The sequence below is a fragment of the Crocodylus siamensis genome, chromosome 3 (genome assembly GCF_052110815.1).
Source record: "Crocodylus siamensis isolate JL-2025a chromosome 3, ASM5211081v1, whole genome shotgun sequence".
Classification (NCBI taxonomy): domain Eukaryota; kingdom Metazoa; phylum Chordata; order Crocodylia; family Crocodylidae; genus Crocodylus; species Crocodylus siamensis.
In genome coordinates, this window is record NC_143397.1 from 116,508,414 (window position 1) to 116,533,785 (window position 25,372).

The 25,372-nt window shown below is 48.0% G+C and overlaps 1 long non-coding RNA gene across 1 annotated transcript in view; it reads left to right on the forward strand.

Annotated features, from left to right (window-relative positions):
• Positions 1–25,372, forward strand: part of LOC149868721 (uncharacterized) — a 243,105-nt gene that overhangs the window by 169,978 nt on the left and 47,755 nt on the right. The window contains exon 2 of the long non-coding RNA XR_016441018.1: positions 7,615–7,712. This is a non-coding gene — a long non-coding RNA (uncharacterized LOC149868721). The remainder of the gene's footprint in view (positions 1–7,614; positions 7,713–25,372) is intronic.

Genomic DNA, 25,372 nt, shown 5'->3' on the forward strand with positions numbered 1-25,372 from the left:
GGCTTTGGGCAGGAAAACTCACATGCAATGGGGGGAATGCTTATTTTTTCCCTTTGTTTTTAAAATGTGAATAAAAACCTGAACAATTTGTATGGCTGTGAAAGTGAGATGAAGAGCACAAGGCCTCGGCTTTCAGGGCCAGACCTCTCCCCCAGGCTCCTATCTGCTGGGGCCAGCCACAGCATGCCCCAGTCTGCTGGGGATTCTCCAGGCAGCATGAAGCAGACACAGCCAGCTCTTTGCCACTGCTGTTCCTAATCCTGGTAGAGAGAACATGCTGGGCCACGCACAAGAGTACCGCTGCACTCTGGCTGAACCCCAGCCTCTTGGGGGCTGTTACCAATTTGTTCAATTTAGAGCAGCCGCAAAGAAACAGTCCACACTCAGCACATGGATCACACCTCATACAGTGATGTATGTTGGCAGGATGAATAGCTAAAACTCTGTCACTTGTTAAAGAGACTAAATTACACATCTGCTTGTCTCCAGAGTATTTTGGTTATGAGTTTGTACCCAAGACCTTTCCTCTGGGTCACTGCAGAGCAGAAGGTCCCGTCTAGCCCTATGTTCCTTTTGTAGGTCCAGCTTGAGTTTGGAGTCTGCACCAAAGGGTCTGGCTTGTCCCACTCAGAGTAGCCCTAGGAAAAGACACACTGTTAAGTGTCCCGACATCCAAATAACCTCCACCACTCTTCTTCCGCAAGGTGATGGTATAAACAGAAATCTTTCAGCCCTGGGACTATGCTCTTTGGCTGAGGCCCTCTGATGGTCCTGTAAGAAACTCTGTAAGGAAAGTCAAAGTTAACTGAAAATTTTAGCTTCTCTGTCAATTTTGTGGTCCTCTTGTCTGGCAGAGGCAATGTGACAACCCTGCTGTTTGGAACTGAAGCTTCCCTCCAGTGAGAGACGATCATTTTGACTGAATGTCCTACCCTGTCTTTTTCAGGGAGTTTTCACTTGCTGTTCAACCATGAACATGCCTCCCAAAACAATATGAAAAAAGACAGTCATTTCATTCCCATGTGCTTTACTACCTTAGGCTTTTGTGGGTTCATATTTAGGAAGAACACACTCATTTTACATTTGCTTGCCTTCACAGCCTGGTCCAGGGTAGAGGCTGAGGAAAAAAATACACCCTGTGAATCCCTGACAGGACCCCATCCGATTTGCTGTCATCTCCTGCATTTCTGCCCCATTGAAACTTCCCCACTTTCTGCTCAGCAGCAAGACAGCAATACTCCCAGTGACAGCTCCTGCAGGAAATGATAAACAACACCTCCAATGAACCACCCCGAGTATCAGCCTTGTCATCAGCTCTCTGTAAAGGATGATGATGTACAATGCCTTGTAGGCTGTTAACTATTACTGTGCGTGCTTTAAAACAGTCTTGCTGCAGCCACTTCACTCTACAGCAGCAGCGAATAGGTTTCTATGCTTTTGAGGCCAGTCAGCTACGTTATGCCACACTACTGTCTCCATGCAGACAGTTATTTCCTCCCTTGTAATCTCCGCTGTGAGCAGCAGCCAGTTAGTGAGTACACTGAAGGAGAGAGGCCCGCTCTGCTACCTGGAGTCCATTGTTTACTGGGGCATGGCCCTCCGAAGAGAGCACATGTGGGCAGAGCTGATAAGAATTCATTCTTGCTTGGCAGGTGGCAGATCGGCAGCAGCATTGAGAGCACTAGCAGGGGAAGCCTGCACCCAGCGAAAGGGGCAGAGGCAAGGCAAATATTTAGAGATCCAGCCGCTGGCGATTGCATTCTGGGCTATGGTACATTTGCCAGCTGTTGCAACAGACCAATCTGTGCTCCTGGAGTGTCGATAAGAGCAGGACAAAGGAATAATTGAAGGAAAAGCTGAAACTGACAACACAATAAATAGCATTAAATCCTGGTTAGCAGAGGAGTGAAAAGAGAAAGTCAAAGCAGTGGCAAAATGGAAAGTTACCTGGAAGACAGGACACCAATGTGTCAAGGGCACTGAACGGACTAGCAGGCATGCTTAGATCTAGCCCTGCTGTGTAGGGCAAAGGGGAGGATGGTATTTATTTTAAAGTATATTGGGAGGGGTGGCGTGGAGGTGTGTGTGGGGAGTGTGTAGGGGGATTGTGGGGAGATGTTGGGGGGCATGGAGGGGGGGCCTCCCACGCACTATGTCCTGGGAGCTATTATGCAATCACCTCTATATACACTGCTTGAAAAAACATAAATCAGGACAAAAAGTATTTTAAAAATAAAATTAAAATATGTTATAGTAGGTGTTTGCTTTTTAGTGTGTCATTTGTTTTTTATCTATAATCTGTTAAAAATTATATCTTCTGAAAGATTTCATGTCTAGAGCCTTTGACAGCTCACCAAAACTCGTTAAGTGGCCATCAATCCCAAATCTTTGCTCACTCCTGACTTACGACATTTTTGACTCCAAGATGAACATGAGCCGCCAATTCCAGACTGCAGCCAGCAAGGCCAGCCATACCTTGTGATGTATCCAAAGATGCATCTTAAGCCGGTCCAGAGAGGTGATCCTCCCCCTCTATGCAACTTTGGTCAGGCCACAATTGGAGTACTGCGTCCAGTACTGGGCGCTGCACTTCAAGAGGGATGTGGCCAGCCTGGAGAGGGTTCAGAGGAGGGCCACTCGCTTGGTGAAAGGGCAGCAGGACAGGCCCTACGAGGAGAGACCGAGGGACCTGAACCTGTTCAGCCTTAGCAAGAGGAGGCTGAGGGGGGACCTGGTGGCTGCCTACAAACTCATCAGGAGAGATCATCAGCAAATAAGAAGAGCCCTTTTCTCCCCAGCACCACCTGGGGTGATAAGGAACAATGGTAATAAGCTGATGGAGAATAGGTTTAGGTTAGAGATCAGAAGACAATATTTTACAGTTAGGGTGGCCAGAATCTGGAACCAACTTCCCAGGGAAGTGGTCCTCACCCTTATCTTGGGTGAATTCAAAAAGAGGTTAGATGATCACCTGTCTGGGGTCTTGTGAACCCAGCATTCATTCCTGCCTGTGGCAGGGGGTGAGGCTAGATGATCTCTTCAGGTCCCTCCTGACCCTCGCTACTATGAAACTATGCACTTATACCAGACCATGTGCCTCCTCTAGACACCCATCGCTAAGGCTCAATGTTATGTACCCCTCTGCTTGCATTGGGCTTTGCAAGCAGTGTGGCTGGTGTCCTGACAGCTGTGCGGTTACCCTTCCAAAGGGCAGCCCCCACAGTGTGCGAGTCACTGCTGGTTGGATCAAGCACCCCTTGTAATTGCAAAGGGTCCCAGGCAGCATAGCCATCCTGCTCTAAGACATTCCTTATCAGTACTACAGTGAGCAGTGGATAACTGGGGCATCAGCCCCAAGTGCCCACTTAGGGGTTACAAGAACAGTAGCCACCATCACTGCTAGCTTAGTCACTGTAGCCACCACAGCTGGCCTGACTCCCCTGCAGCTGCTCTTTCCTCCTGTGGTGCAGATCCTTGTTGTTCAGCCTCTGCATTCTGATCACAGGCTGCTCTGAGCCACACTGCTCTTCGGCATGAGCCAACAAAACTACCATCATGTAAATACAATCATTACTGCAGGGGCGGTGGACAAGATAAACCCATGTGCCCTGTATAGCAGGGGAAGCAATGGTAATAATGAGATCAGTGCAGGAAGCAGAGACCTAGGGTAAACAGAGATTTGCCCGTGAGGCAGCAGCTGGCCCTTGAGGTTCAGGGTGAAGGATTATACTTTGCACTTTCCTTTCCTAAACCCTGGGGCAAAGGAAGCTCCACTGGCAAGAGGAGAGAAACAAAAGGGGGGGTCTTCCTCTTCCCTTGCTGTCAGGGCAGAAGCTGAGAGTATCTCTCCAAATGCCTGCTGCTCAGTATGGCTTGGAGGGTGGGAGTGTTGTAATGACTGTGTCACCAGGCAGATCCCTTCTGCTAGGGCAATCCTGGGGTGAATTCTGCAGGAATCAGACCTGATCATCACAGTGGTCCCTTCTGGCTTAGACTGTGATTCTGGGGCCTGATTCTGTTGCCCTGTGTCTTGGGTGGTCACTTATCCCTGTGAAAAGCAAAGGAGGAAAGCACGCTTATCCTGATGGGGTTGCATTTTACCTGCACTTTCCATTGTCCCACACTGACAACACATATTTTCACTTTTTCAGTATGGGATCTCATCACTGGCATCCGAAGTAGTAGCCACTTGACAAGGTTTGGGTGATTAAGAGTATAAAGGGGAAGCTGCCTATGAAATTAGCTTAATTCCCTGAACATAATTACCTGACAATGCTTGGGATCAGTTGCAGTTGGAGCAAGTCCAGCAGCTAATATTATCATTATTCTTATAATTATTGTTGTACTTCAAAGCTTTTTATTCATCACAATTATAATAAGGCAGAAAATTGTTGTTTCTGGCCTTTAAGCCCAGATTTCCTGAAGGCATCTCTCCAATGCACAAGTGCAAATTGGCATTAACAGAAAATGAAGACTTTGCCAATATAAGCATGCAGATACTTTGCATTTTGTACAGTAAGTCTAATTATGAGGGGTCTGGAGACCTTTTGCTCCTTCTGTTTCATTGGTTTATGCTGGGATCCCCTTTATACACCTGATATACAGCCATTGCTATCTGTTTAAGAAGTCTGCGCAGCTTTTTAAGACAGCAAATTAAACACATGTACCAAAATCCAATTGAAACAGAAATGGGGATTTCTTTTGGGAACAACACAATTGCCTACACTGGAACCAGTCCAAAAACATGCAGTTTAAGGCTCCTGGCCTTGTGGGAAGGGATCTACAATGACCACAAGTGATCAGACACCTCACACTTCACTTACTAGACGGTGCTACTAAAAACAGAGTCTCTCCCCTCCCCTGCATTGCGCTGGGGTACTGGCTCTGCTCTGACCCAGAGGAAATTTCAACCAAATCACTAGCTGTATCAGCTCAGTTTTCCATCCTAGTACTTGGCAGACCTGGCCCTGTTAAGTTTGCAAGAGCCAATAACAAGTGAGCCAGAAGGGCTTTGGCTGGAGGCCAGAAATAAGATTACAAACTGTTTTTTAATTACATGGAGGGAGAAAGAGTTGAGCTGAATTGTCAGGACACATGGTAACAGTGCTGGCTTGGCTATAGAGACATGCACTGAGCGGGCAGGATGCATGCTAGCATCCCAGACAGCGCCCACTGTTGAACATGTGGGGGAATGGTTATTAACAGGTGGGTTTGCAGGTTATCTGCTGACTGCAAGATGCTTCAGTAGGGGATGAATGAGTAAGGTAGGGCTCCTTAAACTGAAGAGTGCCCCGTTCTTCATGGCTGGTACAGGGCCCTGCTGATCTCTGAGGGTGTCTGGGCCACCTCTGCTATTTGTGCTGTTAAGTGCTTTCCTCTGACAAATGCCGGGCTCCTGTTCTCACCCGGGAGCTGTGACGGCACAAAGCCTCTACCTACTCCATTCTGGCACAAGCGTTTTTGACAGTGCCCTTCATGCACTGTCAGCATGGGGTAGGGGGTGAAGATAGGGGAGATTTAAAAGCAATCCTGAGATAAGAGCTGGGAAGGTGGAGTTCTGAAAGGGGAAAGGGCAGGGTGAATGCATACAACTTGTCCCACCTCCCAACCCCTGGCCTGAGGTGTTGTCTCCACTCCAAAATCCACTCCTGTTCCACCCTGCCGGAAGAGTTGCCAGCCCCTGAATAGGCCCTGCTAATCCCAGCTGCTGGTGCCTCGTCCCCACCCTATTTCTGTCACCTCCAGCACATCAGGCAACTCCTGTGCTAAGCCAGGGTGAGTTGGAGGAGGCCTGGTGGCTCTGTGCCCCGCATCTGTCCTGATGGGCCCGAGTCTGCTCACTGTCGGTGTGATCCTGAGCGTTGCTGCTCAGGTGAGTTGCCACTTTGCTGCCTCTGCCTCGCCACCCCAATACCTCTACTGCGTCAGAGGCCAACTTGTTTCCTCCATGACAGCATCGTCACCTCTGCCTGGAGGTCTGCCCCCTTCCTGCTATCACCTCTTGAGGCCTCCTACCTCTCAGCTAACCCTCCCTTTGCCCTTTTGCTTTCCTCCCCTCCCCATCACCTTTATTTCCCCCAGCCTGCCCTTCATGCTGCCTCCTGCTCTACAAACAATCCCCACACCCCGCTTCCAGGCCCTCTTCAGAGCCTCAAGTTTCCAAGCACTATCTTGGTCCCGTAACCTCCCCTCTGGCTCTGGTGTAGAATTTCCCATCCCCCCATTTTGCGTGCAGACCACACAGCATGTTTGTGGCTCCATGGGCACTGGCATTAGCAAGACAGGCTGCTACTCCGCTTTCCCTCCATGGGTCTGTCCTCCTTTGTTTCGCTGGCTGACACGGCAATGCTTAACCTTTGTTGGAGTGGCCAGAGGAGTCCACCTCCATCTTCAGTATAGCTGCTAGGAGTGTCCAACTCCACAGCTGAGCAAGAGGTAGCCTGCAAGTTGCTGCTCCACCTCCTTGGGCAGAGCCTAGGGGTGGGCGAAGTAGGTGACCACCCAGGGTGCTATGGTCAGGAGGGTGTGTGTGTGTGTGTGGGGGGGCATCACACACACACCCACACACACACACACCCACCCACACCCCCCGCCCCAGCAGCAGCACTCTACCCCCACCCTGTCCTGCCCCAGCTGATCTCCACCTCCCCTGCCTCCAGCTGCTGCTGATAAGGAGGTGGGCCAGGCAGTACAGGAGGCTGTGGGAGCATATTCCCCACCTCCCATGATAGGGCTAGGGAGATGTGCACACCACTGGGGACCGGGCCAGTGACAGGGCCACCTTGCCAGGCAGCCACGCTCCCCCTGCTCCTTCTCCCATCACTCTGCCTGACCAGAACTGGCCATGCAGCTGTGCCAGAGGTGTTGCGATTGCTCCTGGCCTCAGTGGCAGCTCCTTGTGGGTGTTTGGGCAGTGACGGGTCAGGCTGACAGTGCTGGGGGGGAGGGGCAGTAAGTCAAAATACAAGTGTGCCCAGGGTGTCATTTTCCCTAAGGCCAGCTCTGTCCTTGTGCTTATGTTCCCCAGGATCTACAATGCTTCTGTTTCCTTTATGTGGAGAATGGCAATAAAAAGGTTGCTTTGAACTTTGGCTCTCTTATACAAGTCCAGACACAAACCACAGACAGGTTTTTATTTATGGGAAACAAGCTACTTACTGATTCTCCAGGCAAGAGACCCAGAAAATACTGACAGTCCTGAAGACCAGAGCTACTTGAGCTGAGATGTGAAGCAAACTGTCTACGAATTCACCACTGATGATAGAGGCTGATCCCAAGCATCCCTGAAATAGCCTAAATGGCTTAGGTGCCCATGTGGTGTTCACTAAGTCAGGTTATTCAATGATCAGGTTACCACTAGTTTGGAAAGGAGGAGTCAGCAAACCTGGGGTTTGGGAAGTGGAGGGAAAAGGCAGAAAAAGGGGAAAGGGCAGAGAAATCACACAGGAAAAAAATAACTCACACCCCTGGCCTTGGTGTTTGCTACAAAGCACATTAGTGTGGGTAAATCAATAATTCTGAATTAAGATGAAACAGAAGCGTAAAGCGTGGGGTTGTTGCACTGTCCTCAAACCTCCCATTGCAGAGGTGTTTATTATTGGATTTCTTTTACAGTGGAGAGATGTGCTGCAGGAGAGGGGAAGCTGTGTACACCTCTGCAATCCTTTGTGGATTGATCACTGGGAAGGCCAACAGATTAATAAATACATCGGGTGAGTGAAATCAATATTCTCTTCAGTGCTGTACAAACTGCGCCTCCCCTGGGGTGCTCCTAAATGCCGAAAGCCCTGGTAATTGCACTTCCTATTGTAAACAAAGGACTGATCAAATAAAATACAGATTTAAGCAGATGACTTAGCCTGTTCAGAGTTCCCCTCCACAGAGAATCTGGAAAGTTATAAGTATACTAAAGAGGGAGATTCAGTGATGCACTTGGCAGAAAACATATGAATAGGACAGGGTGTCAGTGCTGAGACACCCAGTATTGCCACCCAGTACTGAAGGTGACACCCAGTTTCCTACTTCATGGCTTTGTGTATCCAGGCTTTGAACACTTTTTGACCCTTTCAGGCATGGGTGGGTGTATCTCATGCAGAGATTTATCTCCTGTGGAACATTGTCCAGTGATCTGTGTCATTGGAGCAGCAATCCACTCCAACTGGACCATTGGCTCATCTTAGAAGCCAGCTTTGCTGTAGAGATTTCTCCTGTTCCACTTGCTTCTTCTGTGTCTCCTGCTGATATTCCTGATGGCTATAGGCAGCCACCTGTGCCACAGCTGATGGCTCTGTCTGAGAGTACAGTGGTGACTTTGGTCATTCCAGCTGGGATGTCTGAGGAGGAGCACTGTGTGCTTATGACTGGTTCCATGGGAGTCATGGGCAGGGTGCTGCTGGCTCCTGCAGACATGTGTGGATTATCTCTTGCTTTTCCACATTCCTGCATGGAGTGTCAGAGATGACTGAAGAGCTCTTGCTGGGATCACTGGGATCCTTCCCTCCTCTCCTGGGGACTTTATGTCAAGCTCTGTGGATAGAGGTGTAATGATTCTGACCTTCTGGAATCCCCACCCCTAGCTGCTTGAAACAACTTGGGCATTGTCTAATGGTAAAGCGGGCACTTTACCACTTTAACATTCAGATAGCACAAAGCAGCACTATGCCAGTGTAGTTGTGAGGCATTGGTCCTCTTAACTGCTATGTGCCTGAGCCTGGTAGAGAGGATGTGCCTGGCTGTGTGTTGTGGCAATACATTTATACAGCAGCTTGCTGCATATTCTGTCTTTGCATAGTGAAACCTTGATCCAAGGAATGGTTCAGAGCCAGGGGTCCTTCTTGGGTTTACTCTTGGCGATTGTAGCTCAAAGGCCAAAATAGCATAGAAAGTACAGAGAGTGTGGACTTCTAGGGAGCTTAGACTAGGAGCAGGAGGGCAGTTATTTTGGGTGGAGGGCCACTTACTGAGTTTGGGTGATCTGTCAAGGGCTGCATGGGTAGCCCCGCCCCTTGGCAGGTGCCCTGCCTGTTGACCGCTATCTTGTGACTGGATGTCCTGATCCCTAACCCCTGACCTTTGCCACCAGAAGTCCCTCTCCTTGCCCCTGGAAGTACTCCTTTCAGCAAGGGGTTTTGCCATCTCAGAACCAGAAAAATACCAAATTATATTGTAAAAAGTGAACTTCTAAAGCATTCATTAATTTGATTTCAAAAAATATTTTTGTCCTGGTTTACATGTGTTTATATAGTGTGCATAGAGGTGATTGTATATAATAACTTAAAATTAAGTCTTACTCTTGTATATTGTGGGGGTTATAGGTTTGTGGGGGTCTGTGGGTGTGTGGGTATGTGGGGCATGGAGGAGGATAGGTGTGGGGGGTGTGGGGTGAGGGATCATGTGGGTGTGTGTGTGGATATGTGGAGTGTGAGTGGGTGTGGGGTTTGTGGAGGCATGTGTGTGGTGGAAGGGTGGCTGGGGTGTGTGAGGGGGTGTGGGTGTAGGGTCTGCATGTAGGGCACTGTGAGGGGGAATGTGGGTGCATGTGTATGGTGGGATGTATGTGTAGGACTCACCTTTTGAACACACACACACACACACACACACACACACACACACACTGTGGTACCAGCACAGCCTCATGCTCCCCGGTTGGGTAATGCAGCCAGGAGCCATGGGTGCTGGAGCAGTGCATGGGCAGAAAGGCAGGGAAATGACTGGGGGTGGGGTGGGGTGGGGTGGGGTGGGGCTGGGCTGCTGTGTCCTGCTGCCAGCTTCTCCTAAGTCCAACTGCCCATGGCTCCTGTCAACTTTGACAGGCAGCCAAGAGCAGATAAATATTAATTTTCTAATTTTTTAGGGGCCCTGTGGGCCAGATAGAATGGCCTGGTGGACCAGATTCAGCTCATGGGCCATATTTTGCCCACCCTTGGCTTAGGCCCTCTACCTGGGATCTCTTGAGCATAAATTAACAACCTTCTATAGAAGCAGAACATTGGCTAATGTAGTTACCCACTTTTATCTGTGGCAGGTTAAGATGTTATGTCTGTGTTGTCAGGGTTGATGGTAGTTTTATGAAGAGTGTAGATGATGGATTTGTATAGGATGGCTTGGATAGGAATGATCTGGCCTCAGGCAGGGGGATGGAGTAGATGACCTCTGGATGTCCCTTCCAGCCCTACTCCTCTATGACTTTAGACTCTGACATATTTCCCACTGCCCATAAGGCTGCCTCCATCATCCCACCAATTCTACTCCACAGCTAATCAGATTCTATCTGGTGCCACCCATGTCCCTGCATCAAGAGGAAGCAGAGCCACTTTCTTCTTATCATCATTCTCAGTAGCAGGTTTTAGAAGCTCCATTTTGCTAATTCAAAGAAGTGGTTGAAGTCTTTTATCTTCAGCTCCTCCGTCTGGCTGTCCTACCACTTTGAAGTGAGTGGCTCTGCTCTCTGTTTACTTTTAGCAAATGAAAATCCCCATTCAGAATGGTCTTCTACAAACAAGCTGTGTGACCAGGTCAGATGTTGTTTGTGAGTATGCACCCTCAGTTTGCTTGTGAAGAACAAGTGCTTTGACCTCCAGCATGAGTGAGTACATGCGTTTTTAGATATCTGGGGTATGACTTTCGAAAGCAAAGAAGTGATTTAGAAGCTCAAGTCCCATTTTCAAAAGCCGCATCAACATTTTGAAGTACAAGTTCCTTTGACTTACAAAAAAAAAGTAAGGTGGAATTTTCAAATGGATCTAAATGATTTAGGAAGAACTGGACATCCTTTTGTTATCATGGAATTATGATGTGATTGGAATAACAGAAGCTTGGTGGGATAGCTTGCACGGCTTGTGAACATTTCCAGATCACAGGCTCTGATTCTCATGGGGGACTTCAATCACCCAGACATCTGCTGGGAGGGCAATACAGCGGTGCAAAGGCAATCCAGGCCCGTAGTACCAGTGGGGACTCATGTGTACAGCTCCAACTTCGTGTGCCCTGTGCCTGCTCTGGACTCACCAATTTAGGCTCAGCAGTGGAAACAGTGGTGGCTGCTGGGCAGAAACTGTTGCTCAGTGTGGGGGGAAAAAGACCCCTCTCCCTTGCAGTTGCCAGGCAGTTCTTGGTACAGTCACCCAGAGTCCACACTGCACGGGGCTGCCTCTCTGCAGCTGTCACTGCCACCTAGGCTGTCCAGCAGCTGCTCTGCACTGTTACTGCTGCTCTGCTGGGTAGCCCAGAGGCAGCGGTGACAGTGGTGGAGCCACAGGGCAGCCTGGTACAGTGTGGGCTCTGGGTGGTTGCACCAAGAACTGCCTGGCAGTGGTGATGGGGAAGGACCATTTTCCCTGTGTGTTGAGCAACAGTTTCTGCCCAGTGCTGGCATCACTGCTGCTGTTGAGCCTGGACAGGCAAGTCTGGAGCAGGCGCAGGGCACACCAGGTCAGGGCTGTGTGAGCGGGTCCCTGCAGGTACCGTGGGGCTGGGGCCAGTGGTAGTGGCAGTGGCAGTTGGAAGGAGCTGACCCAGCCCCACTGCATGCCCAGCCAGGCAGTACAGAACAGGCGATGGGCTGGCTGAGGCTGTATGCTGGTGGTGGTGGTGGGGAGGTGCCTTGGGGTGTGCGGGTTCCAGGCTATTGCAGGGTGGAGGTGGATGCTGACTGGCTCAGGGAGATGCGTGTGGGAGGGTTCCCATGCACACCCCAACATACACTCAAACACTCCCCTGCAAACCCTACAACCACACCGTCCCCCCACACAATCACACATTCTACAAACACTGCACCCACCCACACCCTCCCTCACCCCCCACTACAAGCCCCATACCCCCCACCACACCTACATCTGAACAACTCTGGGGGGAGCCCCACTCACTGCTACATACACACAACCCACCACACACATGCACCCATACACACCCAGCCACCCTTCCCCTCTACATACCCCACAGCCCCCCATAAATTTCATACCTAGCCACACACACACCCACACATCCCCACAAACCCCCCATATCCACACATACCCCCACACCCTCCTCCACACCCCACATACGCACACATCCACACACACTCACAGCCCCCTACAAACTCCATACCCACTCACCCATACCCCCCATCACAGTCCTCCACACCCTCTGCAATATACACGAGTAAGACTTCATTTTGAGCTATTATGCAATCATGTCTATATACACAACACAAATGCACAGAAATCAGGACAAAAATTTTTTTTAGAATAAAATTAAAATATTTTATTGTGGATGTTTTAGTTTTAGTATATAATTTTTTTTCCAGTTCCAAGATGGCAAACCCCCTTCCCAAAAGGAGTACTTCTGGGGACAAGAGGAGGAACTTCTGGTGGCAAAGGTCAGGGGTTAGGAAACGGACATCAGGTCCCAAAATGGTGATCAGGGGTTGGGGTGCTTGTCAAGGCCAGTTAACCGGTTCAGACTACAAGCCATAAATGAGCATGGCTCATTGAGTGACCTGTTAGCTGCGTTATCCTTCCACCAGATGACTGGTGACTTGTCGATCCTGTAAGAACTGATTGGTGCAAAGATGGGGTGTCAGGGGAAGAGAAGCCCTGAGGACCAGTAACTCAAAATACTCATGAGAGCAAATATAAATAACCAAGGATCCTCCCTTTCTCCTAAAAAGATCAAGACATGGCGGGCAAGTTGGAGGGTGTGCCCTACAAGTAAGAGTAAGCGGAAGTCAAGCTGTCTGGTCCTAAGAAGTGGTGCTCAACAGACGGGAGTGCCCAGTCCTGGTGACAGATCCGAGCTGGGCACAGCCATGCACACTTGGCCCCAACTTACTTACCCCAGAAGTAGCCATCCCAGTCTAATAACCTCAAAGCTGCTCTTGTTCTGGACCTTTTTGAAAGCTGCCATTTTGTCATATACTCTGACACATTTTGTGCTGTGATACTACAGTCAGGACACCAGTTTTACAGTTTTGCCGTGTTATGGTTTTATGTAGCCTATAACTCAGTGGGATTATCACTCAGTATAGACCTTCAACAGATTAAAAACCGCCTATATCAGGGGTCCTGAAGTCAGAATGAGGGCACAATAAAGTGCTGGTTTTAAAGCACCCAGGGTTGTGATTTGTGTTTCATGTGCAGTAATAAATCTCAGTGCATAAAAGAGAATTTTTAATGAAGGAGTTGAGTTTAAAGCCAGGAAGCTTTAAAAAGATTCAAATTTATTGTTAAAGAGAAACAACTTACTGGAAGTTGAAGGAAGAAGACTCCGTTGGGAACAAAGGAAATATGGGTTTTAAACTGGAAAAGACACTCTTGTTCGTGAATGTGTTTAGTGTTCAGTAGACTGTAGCACAGTGATACTCACTCCTGACTACTCTGGGATCCACAAGTTAAATAGATAGCCACAACAAAATGTATACCCTGAGGTAAACTGTGGCCAAAGTACAGCAGTTCAGAATACAAAACTGCTTTGCATTAGGTAATATTTGGACTGTAACAAGGGAAAATACTTAAAAAATGGCAAGTTGGCTTCTGTAGCATGTACTAAGACAGATCCAGTACATGTACTGAAAGCAAGCAACCACACAAAACCCTGTGAAGAGCCAAAGGGGATGAGTTGAGGAGCCCCCAGTGGATGGCTGTTGTGGTCCCAGTAATCCTGCTCTCAGGAACTTTTCTGATCAACACCATACCTAGAACTGCCTAAGTCATATCCTTTTAGATTGATAACACTCATGTAAAACTGGAAGAACTGCAGTCAAGCTTGAAAGAAATACCTTTTCCTTTGCCATCTGTGAGGAAACCCCAAAGTCCCCACAGAGCAAAAGCATGGTTTTGTTCAAAAATTTGCCGCTCACAGGCAGGACTTTGGAGGAATGCTTCAGGAACTAAAAAAAGCCACATGCTTCAAGCACAGGACTGTCAGCCTGGAGGCCCTGAGCTCTGTGTTCTGCTCTGCATTTTGCAAGCTTCATTTAGTCAGTTGATATTATCAATGCTTTTAAACAGCTGGGGAAATGGATGCAAATACACATCTAGGTCAAGGTTGTGCATTGTTAGATCCAGTAGGAGAACACCATTTGTTTGGTCCCTGCTCTGACATTATTTTGAACATTGTCCTGCTGTCAGAAAACTCTCTGCCGTGTCTGAGCCTGCTTGCCCGTCGGTGAAATGAGGTTAATTGCCGTCCTCCCTTGATATAACTGTGAAAATTTAAAGCCCAGCCAGTTTCTGGATTGTGTTTATCCTGTGGGTCAGAGAGGTTAAGGACACAATGGAGTGCAGCACTAAAATACATAAAAAGTTCCACCAAAATACATATAGCTACTCACATGCTTAAACATCAGCACATGCAGGGAGTAGCCTGCAGGATGGTGCAGGCCAATGAACTGGGAACAGACCTGGGAGTGAAAACACCTTCAAGCTGATCCTGGTTTGCTGGCTGTCATTAGATTAACCATTTAACTTTTCTAAGGCTTTTTTCCTAACTTTTCTAACTCTTTTCATAAAATTCTATGAAATTTTATGAAAATTCTGGCTTGTATTTTCTCACATACAGGATGCACCTTTTCCCCAAAAATCAGCCACCCAAGATAGGGATGCGTGTATTAAACGTGTATGCTATTTCCTGCTTCACAGTGCAGCAGCTGTTCCATTACTATTCAGGTAGGCAAGGGCATCAGTGTTCTTTACTCCAGAAGTGTTAACAATCATCTCTCCTTTTTAATGGTCTTGATGTTCTAGTAATCAAGCTAACCTTTCTTAAGGGATTTTGCTGTCTGCTAGCTGCTTCTGGTCTCTCTCATCCTATTTCACAGTCTTGGAGGCTCTTTTCAAAATCATAGACCCATTCATACAGACCAATCTTCAGCAACAGCTCAGGTTTCAGCTTTAGTTAAGCAGGAAAGGGAAGGTTAGCTCCCTGAAGTTTAGACTCTGTCCCTGCTGTATGCATCCATAGCTCTGGAAACATCTTTGTTGTTCTTCATTCTGCCTTTCAAAAACAAGGCATGTATTATAGTCTGGGGCATGTTGTATGTGAAAAAATACAGCACTTACCCATAAGGAGTAAGTAGGGGTATGAAACAGTTCTCTCCACTTTATGGAACCAAGGCATGCAGACAGAAAGTGAAGCCCTTTGGTACTGTGCTGTGGCACATGACAGCAAGGAGCTGAGAACACCAGAAAGGAGCAAGTCCCCAGACTTTAGACCCAGTGCCTGGATGTTGGGGTTGTACAGTAGCAGGATCTAGTAGGATGCCACTAACCCTGCAGTTCCTCTTCCAGTGCAAATCCCACCCATCAGGCACTGAGAAGAAAGATGAATGTTAAAATAACCCACAAAACCTGAGTCCAGATGGCTGCAAGCAGCCCAAGGCAAATGACCCTTTCACCATTTTGTTGAGCAGATGCTGCTTCTCAAAGCCTCGTGGGTCAGTTTGAAGCAGTGGCTGGTGACAAGGGTCAGGCATTTTCTGGTGCCGTTTACAAAAGGTACTGGGTCCTGTTTTCTGGAAAAGCGTGGCATCAAACACTACACAGGTAGTGCCCATTTGGCAGAAGCCTTCTGCCCTTTCCCAAGGACTCCCAGCCCAGGCAGGAAGCACTAAACATGCTGGCTGTTTTGTAAGGGCAGCTTGCTGGCATCTAACTGGAAATATTGCATATGAGTCAGAAACCTTATTCTTGTTACAGAAACCTTATTATTTAAAATCTCCCGGCATGACTAGGGAAGTGAATTACACCAGCCCGGTTGCTGGACGAGTCTCTGAGGCTAGGGACAGACATTCAAAAAGCTGGAGCCTGAATTGATTCAACCTTTTCAGGTTAGTCTAACCTGCCTAGGCTGAACTGGTTTGTAACAGGACAAACTTTCACTCTGGACTGAGGAACTGCAAGCACATGCCTGCAGTTGCCTAGGCCAGGAGCCAGGGGGTACTAGAGTGTGCCTTCGGCTCCAGGCAAGTGTGCTGGGGGGCACGGCAAGTCTGGGCTGAACTGGCCAGAGAGGGGTTTAATTCCCCCCTTCCTGTGCCATGGGCAAGGACCCAAGCCAGGTCTACCAGGCACTTCCCCCTTGCTGCGACATCAGTGGGGCACCATGGCCCCTGGACAGAGCAGGGCAGGGAGGAGGGTTAGTCTCCCCTCTACCCCACTGGCAGCCAGGTCTGCCTACTATTGCTGCCACACTCACTCCCTGCAATGGAATAAGCCCCCTGCTGTCTCTTCTGCCAGATGCCAGAGGAAGGGGGAATAGCCCCCATCCCTGCCCCCCGCCACCAGGCGCCCTGCCCCCACCCCCGCCTGGCCACTGGAGCAGCAAAGAGGGTGTGATCATGGTGGATAGCAGCCCCTGTCATGGTTTCACCAAGCACAAGCCCCTTTCCAGTGGGGAGCTGCGCTGTGGTCAAGGGAAGCTGCTGCAGAGTGCGTTGGCGTGAGGGCGCGGGGGGGTGGGGGTGTTGAGAGGGCTCTGGCCTGCTCTGGATGCCGGTGCTGCTGTATGCAGCCTGCCACAGCACTGCCAGCCCTGCAGCATAGCGCTGCCCCCCCGCCCCTGGAAGGGGCTCGAGCTCCCTGACATTATGACAGGGGCTGCTGCCCCCATCAAAAGCCTTGTCTCCTCCTGCTGCAGCGTTGGGGCAGGGGCGTGGCCAGAGGCCGGCAGGCAGGGCCCCTTGGGGGGGGCAGGGACAGGGGGTTATTCCCCCTCCCTCTGGCATCTGGTGGAGGGGGCAGCAGGGAGCTTATTCCGCTGCAGGGAGTGAGTGCAGTGATGACTAACCCTCCTCCCTGCCCCACTCTGCCTCAGGGGCCATGGTGCCCAATGCTGCTGCATTGACAGGGGAGTGCCTGGCAGACTCAGCTCAGGTCCCTGCCGGTGGGGCAGGGAGGGGGGAATTAAACCCCTTTCTGGCTAAACCCCCACCCCTGCCTGTCCCTGCTCCGGCTCGGGAGCAGAGGTGCGGGGCCAGCCCAGCTGGGCTGGAGCAGAGAACCCAGCCCAGAGAGCATGCCGGGATGCTGGGGGACTCTGATTTAAGTTAAACCAGGAAAGGGTCTGGGACAGACATTGCATAAATCAGTTTGACCCAAATCATTTAAGTCTGATACTACATTCAACCAGGTTTAACTCAAACTGGTTTTGGCCATTTTGAAACCAGTTTATGTGCAATGACTGTCTGTTCTGTTACAGGTTTAAATCGGTTTCTGAACCCCTAAACCATTTTATGTGTAATGTCTGTCTCTAGCCTGAGTACCTCAGTCACCCCTGCTTGCAGCCCACCGTGCCTATATCAGTACAGCTTTCACCCTTCTGGTGGTCCATCTCCCCACTTGGGCCATGCCCCATTACAAATCTACAGAGCATCTCCTCATGCCGGTCAGATCTCAGCAAGAAGTGAAAAGGGGAGAGAAGACTTCCAGCTGTCCTTTCCCAGATATTTATTTATACGTGCTCTGCTACTCTGCTGTTGGGCAGCAGTGCAAAACCCTCAGCCTGAAAAAAAAGATTTATGCCTCATGACTGCATGCCAAAGCCGGCTCTGCACACAGAAAATGAAATGCTCTGAAGTCAGTGCCTGATAAGGAAGTATTTGAGGAAAGTAAATGACTGTCTCTGGGCCTGATGGAAAGCCCTGGGCAGTCAGTGGGGATGCTTTCCTCTCCTGCAGTGGGCTTAGAAACAGGCCCTTTCTGCTGGAGAGGCCTTGGCTGGGGATATGACAGCAGGAGCAAACACTGTCCAGAAACACAGCTCTCACGTGCTGTCTTTCTGCTGTTCTGCATGCTTGCTGCTCCCTTGGTTGTGCACACAGGGGTGATTGCTATTCTAGCAGCAATGTTTTTACCACAGTGTCTCATCTGTAGGTGAGTGTATGGGGAACCGCACATAGGACAGAGGGTCTGCCAAGGTCAGCAAAGATGAGACCTCCTCCAGCAGCCACGGAGAAGGCTGTTGGAATCCAATGGCTAACTAAGCCTTTGGGCACCACGATGCCCTGCACAAAGTGCCCTTTAACTGCCCAACACTCACTGCACATACTGCAGGCTCTGGCACAGAGAGAGAACAGGTTCTGTGGGGCTGCTGTTAACCATCTTGGCAGGTGAGTAGGGACAGAGGCTCACATCAGCAGAGGCTGGTGCAGCCCTGACTTCGCTTTCCCCAATGCACTGGCCCGTGCTGCTAAAGAGGATGATACAATCTGCACCTGGTATCAGGCCTGGCCTCACCTGAAGCCAAAAGTAAACCAAAGACCTCCTTGTGCCTCTTTGCAACACTTTTGCAGAAATCACTGCTTCATGACCTTTGCACCCTCCACTGGCTCCCTGATCTGCACTGCATTCAACATGAGCTGTTTATCTGCACTGTCAGGGCCCTCATAGCCTAGCCCCATCTGACCCCTCATCCCTGTTAGTTGATGAGGTGTCAGCTCCAGGCTCCATGAGGCCAGCAATGCAACCTCCACTCCTACATTCAATTTTCCATAAAGCACCTTTGCCTTGTCTCCCACACTTCCTGTCACAGAGTTTCCCATGAACGTCTACAGCCACTTCACAGCTCTCCATCAAATCTTTCCTTTGAGCTCTCCTTTGAAGTAATGCCTACAACATATTAAATGAAGGTTAGGCAGCTTGCATCTGCCACACGTTGTCTTCTTTAAGATGTGCTCTCCCTTCCAACTCTATCCACTCCATTAGCAACTACCCGTTCAGTCTGCATGATTGTAGAAAGCCCTCAGTACCACCTGTGCCATGGCTAGCAGCATGCTGAGGGAGATGGGCAGCTGCCTGTGGTATCTTTTGGTAAGTGGTCCCTTGTAAATGGCTGCCTCTGTGCGAGATACCTGAAAGATAAAATGCTGCTAGAGGGGATGGATGTGAGAGGAAGGGCAGTAAGGGTTTGTAGCTAGAGATAACTCATACAGGAATCATTAGCAAGGGGACAGGCCATCCACATGAGTGACCCATCCTGCAGGGCCAACTATGCTGACCCTTTGAGATTTTATTTTTTATTTTGAAGCATATGTGACTGCAGATGGACTGAACAGCTGCTAATATGAGTGCTGGCAAGACCTGCACACCAACCCGTGCATAATGCAGGCACAAGTTACAGCAGTTTATGCCGCCAGCTTTTAGTTCTTCATTTCCATCTAATCTGTTCATTCTCTAAGCAAACCGCTGTTGTCCTAGGATGTACAAACACTAAGCAAGGCACAGAATTATGTTCCTGGCTGGCTCAACAAAGCCTGCCATAGGGCAGGGCCATCAGCATCTGCATTGAAACTGGAATCTCTTGCACACAAGTTAACTGGAGCTTCTGGTATTACAGAGATCCAAAATGCCAGCATAGAGGAAGTTCTTGGAGCTACAGAGTAACCACTTTATAATGAGGTCACTGGCACCAAACACAACTGTTGCGCTGTTCATTTAGAGGAAGAAATACATTTATAATATAAGGTGCTTCCTGCTTAAACATGGACTAGTCAGTCTCAGATCCAAGCCACATTAGTGGCATACTGTAGCGTGGCACACCTTCCATTGTCATTGTGCACAGGCTTTTCTCTCTGAAAACAGTGTTATCAAGCCATGTGAAGAGATAATTTAAGGATGGCTCTAAGCATGGATGAGGGGAATCTCACATGTTCAAATAAGGCAGCAGCAAGTGCTTAGCTGCTACCTAGCACAAGTATGGATTTCTCTCTAGGTCAGTGGTTCCAATCCAGCCCCAGTCAATCTAGCTGAGAGTCTTGTGGCTGTTTGATAGCCAAAGTGAAATGGGTTTGTGGTCCTAGTCCAGCTTTTGGTGGCTATGTATTCATATGGCAAATGTATTCCAGCTGAAAGGACAGGGACTGGATGGGCTAGGGAGGCTGATCTCCCCTCTTGAACATGTGGCTTGTAAGAATTACAGATGTTCTTCTGACTCTGCTGTGGTAAGTAGTGCTGTGCTATATACATCTTCGCAGTCCCTCTTATTCCTTTATCTTTCTGATGTTCTCAGGAGAGCAAAACTTTGTGGTTTTCAGGATCTTTTAATGGATAATGACACCAAAGTCTTGATCCTGCAAACACTTGCGCACAGGGCATTTTATATGTATGAGAATATGTATGTGTACATACAGTTTGGTAGGATCGGGGATCTGGTTAGGATGAGTGGAGCAGTATTTTTTCCACAAGTATTGCCCTGATAAAACTTAAGGATTATGCAAAGATGTAAAAGGTAACATCACAGTTATGCTCAAGAACATATTTTGAAGAGAGTCCTTTCCCACAAACCTGGAGAGCTTCAGGATGCACTTATTTGCAGCATATTGCTCACCCAAGAGATGCCCCTGGATTCTGTGCCCTGTCCCAGACAGAGTACAGCCACTGTTAAACAAAACAAGCAAAGCTAGTGCTTAAGCTGTGCAGAAGGCTGTTTGGCACTGTATGTAGCTTCTTGTAGCTTCTTACTTTAATAAACCTCTTCCCTTTAGGGGGGGAATTGTGAGTCAACAGGTCATGATTAAATACAGGTTAAGTCTTCGTAGGGTGACTCTTTAGCTGCCTGAATAAGACTAGCAGATACTGATGGATGGCAAACAAGCACTCTGCAGCCCATTAGACAATGCACTTGTTGCACATTTTTAAATCCTGTTTTGCTTTTCTTTTTTTGTTCTTGATTCTTGCAAACTATCTTACATTGATGGGTACAGTAGAACACAGTTCATACTATTATGTGAAACTTTCAAGAGGCCTTGATAGTGTGCATGCCTTGGCATCAGCTGTGCAAATCCTTTGCTTGAATCTTAAAATCCAAAGGGAAATATGATAAGGGCTTTTTTTCTCCAATCAGCTTCTGGGGCAAGAAAAGCTATGGCTGCTCTTTGGTGGTGGAAATGGTGGCCCTGCACCTCAGCTAAGCTAAATCAGTGTTGCTTCATTGGCTTCAGCTGAGAATCCCACCCAACATCTTTGTATCACATTATCAGCCAAGCAAAGACTTGCCCCTCCTGGAGGAGTATTCAGATTTCAGTGTACCAACAGCTGCACTGGCAACGTTCCAGCAGCTGGAGGTCCACTGCAACTAATTTGGACATTAATTTACAATGTAAATTAATATGCATATTTAGTGCATATAGGACATTCTCCTTTTTTGCATCCACCCTCCTGCTAAGGAAACACAGTAGGGCTGAAGGGAAGAATGGATCTGATAGCCTTTGATCCACGTGCACATTTGTGTGTGTGTGTGTGTGTGTGTGTGTGTGTGTGAGTTGTCTCTTCAGAACCTTTATTGTCTCTTATATTAACCACTATTTTTACTTTTTCATTCCATCTCTGATTACTGCCCTCCTTTGTCTGCACTGTTGTCTGCATGTTCATTTCCTCCATGTTCCTACCCTGGACACCTCATCCTTTTCCATCTGGGCCCTAATCTCCCCTTCTTTCTCATTTTCTGCTTTCCTCCATCTCCTCCTCTGTTCCCTCTTGGGCCTTCCCCCTTCCTAAGTCTCCTGATCAGTATTAGACTTGGTACCACATTCTCTGGCTTGTGTTCAAAGCAGGACAGACTTGTCTAAAGGGTTGGGATTGGGATTTAGGTTCCCACCCTAGTTATGTTTTTACCAATAACCTGCAGACTTTGGACTTACAACCAAACTTTTTTACTGACATATGTTTTTACTGACAATAAAAAAAATGTCTTGGGTTGGCAACCCTGTGTGACACTAGGTGATGCTGCTCTGCTCTCTCTGTCCAGCATCAATACTTCAAACAAGCTCAAGACTTGTTATTTTTATGGAAGTACAATTATTTTTACAGGACTCATGGACAGGTGATTTTAGGCTGCTTTTTTACCAACCATCAATAAATGTATGGACAGTTGAGAACCTTGATTGGGATTCCTACTGAGTCAAAATGGCAGAAACCAAAGTTTGGCAGAAACTTTGGTAGAAAACAAAGTGGTACGGATGGAATGAAAACAAAACTTGTTGTAGGATCTGAAGTCAGTAAAATGGTCTCAGAGCCTCTCAAGCAGAAGACATGATCAAATCCAGTCAGCTGCTACCAGGATCTCAACTGAATCAAATACAAAGTGACTAACAGATTGATTAATTTAGCTAAAAACTAACCAGTTAGAGATGGCCAACCAAATCTAAAAGGTAGTTGGTAATTTGATTACCATGGACAAAAAGTTTCAGGTGCTAGAAAATGACCAGAATGCTCTGGCCAATTAAACTTGCAAATTAAACAGAGCCAGCAAGGGCTTAAATAGCAGGAGGAATTGACTAGAGAAGAAACTCCTGCATTTGCAGGGCTCCAGAGAAAATCTCTGCGTTCTCTTCCTCTGTCTTTGATTTCAGTGGGTCTGTTCAGGGCAAATGCTGCTGCTTCATGAAAGCAAAGTTGAGCTAATTGAATGTAAACTTCAGGAATCATCCAAAGCATCCTGTGAGGACCTGGCAAAGCATGGAAAGAGCAGGAGAAGCTGGATGTTCCCCAGTTCTTCTGAGAACTTGTAAAGTGGTATTGCTATCTCATCTGTCAGTGGTGTAAACTAATTCAGTCAGTGCTTAATGCAAAGTGGATAACAGCCAGGCTGCCACAGAGAGCACATGAATCACACAGCTTCGGTACTGCAACATAGCCTTGTAAGGCCAGAGAATGGCTTGAATGTGCTTCCAACACTAATGGGAACAGAAGGCGGTGAAGAGTTGTAGGGGTCTGAATCTTCCATAGTCCCCAAGGGACTTTACTGTTTGTTTCCAGTCTGTTGTGAGCTCTTAGTGAGGTTTCCTTAAAGGAATTCAAAGGGACATAAGAGCCAATGAAAATGACCTGCTGTCAGAACTGAGCCATCATGGGCAGATGTGTGAGGTCTCAGGGGATGATGCCAAACCACTGTGTATGTGTGAGATTGCAGTTCCTGTAGTTTACAGCTGGCATGCAAACCAGCTCTAAGTGCCCAAAGACTGGAAGAAGGCCAATGTGGTACCTATCTTCAAGAAAGGGAGGAAAGTGGATCCAGCAAACTATAGGCCCATCAGCCTGACTTCTATCCCGGGGAAGGTCTTAGAAAAGTTTATTAATGAGGCCATCCTTAATGGACTGGCTGACACCAACATCCTGAAGGATAGCTAGCACAGGTTTGTTGCGGGCAGGTCTTGCTTGACCAATCTCATTTCCTTCTACAACCAGGTGACCTATCACCTGGACAAGGGAAAAGAGATTGATGTCATATATCTTGACTTCAGAAAAGCCTTCGACCTGGTATTCCATGATCACTTCTTGGTGAAACTAGCCAATTGTGGCCTTGGGTCCACCACGATCCGCTGACTGGGAAATTGGCTCTGTGGTCAGACCCAGAGGGTGATAATTGACAGAAGTCAATTGTCATGGCGCCCTGTGACCAGTGGGATCCCCCAAAGCTCTGTCCTTGGACCCATATTGTTCAACATCTTCATTAATGATGTGGACACTGGAGTCAGAAGCGGACTGGCCAAGATTGCCGATGATACCAAACTTTGGGCCAAAGCATCCAAACCAGAAGACAGGCGAGTGATCCAGGCTGATCTGTACAGGCTCAGCAAATGGGCGGACGAGAACCTGATGGTGTTTAACACCGAAAAATGCAAGGTTCTCCACCTTGGGAGGAAAAATGTGCAGCATCCTTATAGGCTTGGCAGTGCTACACTGGCTAGCACTATGGAAGAAAGAGACTTCGGGGTCATAATTGGCCACAACATGAACATGAGCCTGTGATGCGATGCTGTGGCTAGCGAAGTGACCGAAACGGTGGCTTGTATCCATAGATGCTTCTCAAGCAAATCCTGGGATGTCATTCTCCCCCTGTACTCGGCCTTGGTGAGGCCGCAGCTGGAGTACTGCGTCCAGTTTTGGGCTCCACAATTCAAAAAGGATGTGGAGAAGCTTGAGAGAGTCCAGAGGAGAGCCACGCGCATGATCAGAGGTCAGGAAAACAGACCTTATGATGACAGGCTGAGAGCCATGGGACTCTTTAGCTTGGAAAAGCGCAGGCTCAGGGGTGATCTGATGGCCACCTATAAGTTTATCAGGGGTGACAGCCAGTATCTGGGGGAACGTTTGTTCACCAGAACACCCCAAGGGGTGACAAGGTCAAATGGTCATAAGCTACTACAAGACCGTTTCAGGCTGGACGTAAGGAAGAATTTCTTTACTGTCCGAGCCCCCAAGGTCTGGAACAGTCTGCCAGCGGAGGTGGTTCAAGCACCTGCACTGACCACCTTCAAGAGCAAATTGGATGCTTCTCTTGCTGGATCCTATGACTCCAGCTGACTTCCTGCCCTTTGGGCGGGGGGCTGGACTCAATGATCTTCCGAGGTCCCTTCCAGCCCTAATGTCTATGAAATCTTACTTAGGCACCTTAATAATATGCCTGATTTGCAAAAGCAGCCAGCATTCAGAGGCTCCCACTGACTTTAATTAACCTTTTAAACTACTGTTTAGATCTGAGATTGTCAGTGGAACCCATGGTGTGTTAGTTATCTAAATTGTATTGGAAATATGGGTGTTTAACTTCTTCAGGGTCCTTAAAAAAAATCCTAACTTAGTTCCCAGAAGGAGCTTATGCTTACAGACACAAGATTGGAAAAGATGCCCTGGGGGCACTGAACATAGTTCCCTGATAGTGTAGGCAACCATGTTATATAAATTCCTTTAAAAAGTAAGCAAGCTTCATTTTGAAACTAGGCAGCAGTAGTTTGCATCCTCCTCCGACTAGAAGGGTGTTCCAGAACCTCACATCTCTGATGGGTATGAAGCTCTGAATGATATAGTTGGCCCAATAAAAGATATCACCCTAAATAAATCTTGCCTTTCACATAATTTCTGGACTGTCATGGCTACAACATCACTCTTACACTACCAATCTATACTTATTCATTGCTGGTTTATGTCCATTAGTTCTTGGGTCAATATATCTCAAATTCACTCTCATTTACATAAGACACCATAACTCTTCTCAGCCATTGTTTCTCAACTAAAAAAGCCAAGTTCTTTTGCCTCACTTGTAAAATAGATTCTCCATCCCTCTGGCTAGTCTAATGGTCCTCAACTGCACTTGTTTCAGGCTGAATTCATCATTACTGAATACCGATGACCAGACTTATATGCAGTACTTCAGAGCAGGCATTCCCTGTGTCCTGTTGCAGTGGAAACCCTTTCCCCAGTACATTCTAGGATCACATTCTTATTTTTCTTAACTATATCACATGTATGGCTAATAGTCATCCTAATACCCCCCAGGTTTTTTTTCTCTTCTTTTATTTCCAACTGATTTGCCCCCAGACTGTGGTTGACTTCTTAGTTACTAGATCTTGAATTTGTGAACTTGCTCTTTGTGCTCTCAATTTTTATCCTATTTCTATTGTTCT